Consider the following 954-nt stretch of genomic DNA (forward strand, 5'->3'; position numbering starts at 1 on the left):
TAATGCAAGAATTGAAGAATGGAACAGACATTGCACGTGTCATAATGGGTTCCTGGCTTTTATCTAGCTGTGCTGCAGCAGGCAGCTTCAGTCTGTAGGGAGCCTACAGACTTTAAAGCAGGGGGGACTGCTGCTCGTCGGTTCAATAATTAATTACCCTTTCTACCCCCCACCCTTCCTGGTCTTTATGTGCATGGAACATTAAAGGGGGGAGGAGAATGTGTGAAAATAGGTGGACGTATAGGGGACGTATCAGATATTAAATTGATAAGAAAAGATACTACACTTAATCTTATCCAAAAGGCCAAGAAGCAATTACCTGAATTGGATTTGGCCTATGTCTGCATCCTGGCCCCAAGGAGGCTCCGATTGTAGGGCTAGGGACAAAGATTCCCCTTACTATGGCATGTTGTTCATCAGTAGACACCTTAAAACCCATAACTATACTGCTTGTTGCAGATGCACCCCACACTTTTTTAATCTGAATAAGTCCACCTATTTTCACACATTCTCCCCCTCCCCCAATCTCCCACACGCCTCAAGACCAGGGGGATTAGAGAGGATAGCTACTTAATGAACAAACGAGCAGCGGTCCCCCCTGCTTCCCAGTCTGTACGCTTCCTACAGACTGAAGCTGGCTGCTGCAGTACTGCCAGATAAAAGCCAGGAGCCCATTATGACACATGCAATGTCTATTCCATTCTTCCATTCTTGCATTCTTGCATTACTCCATTGTCCCATTGTTCCATTGCCCCGCTACAGACTGGGAAGCAGGGGGGGGGCCGCTGCTCATTTGTTCAATAATTAGTTACCCTCTCTACCCCACACCATTCCCGGTCTTGAGGCGCGTGGGACATAAGGGGAGAGAGGAGGGGAGACTGTGTGAAAATAGGTGCATGCAAGAAGTAGTCAAATTATAGCACTTTTTCCATCTACTGAGTTTTTTCTTTGCAA

General features: G+C 46.6%; 1 pseudogene; it reads right to left on the reverse strand.

Moving 5' to 3' along the window:
• Positions 1-215: 215 nt before the first annotated feature.
• Positions 216-316, reverse strand: LOC141155656 (U2 spliceosomal RNA; annotated as a pseudogene).
• Positions 317-954: the final 638 nt, after the last annotated feature.

The sequence above is a fragment of the Phyllobates terribilis genome, unplaced genomic scaffold (genome assembly GCF_046119375.1).
Source record: "Phyllobates terribilis strain yellow unplaced genomic scaffold, ASM4611937v1 Scaffold_7__3_contigs__length_470593459, whole genome shotgun sequence".
In the NCBI taxonomy this organism is placed as follows: domain Eukaryota; kingdom Metazoa; phylum Chordata; class Amphibia; order Anura; family Dendrobatidae; genus Phyllobates; species Phyllobates terribilis.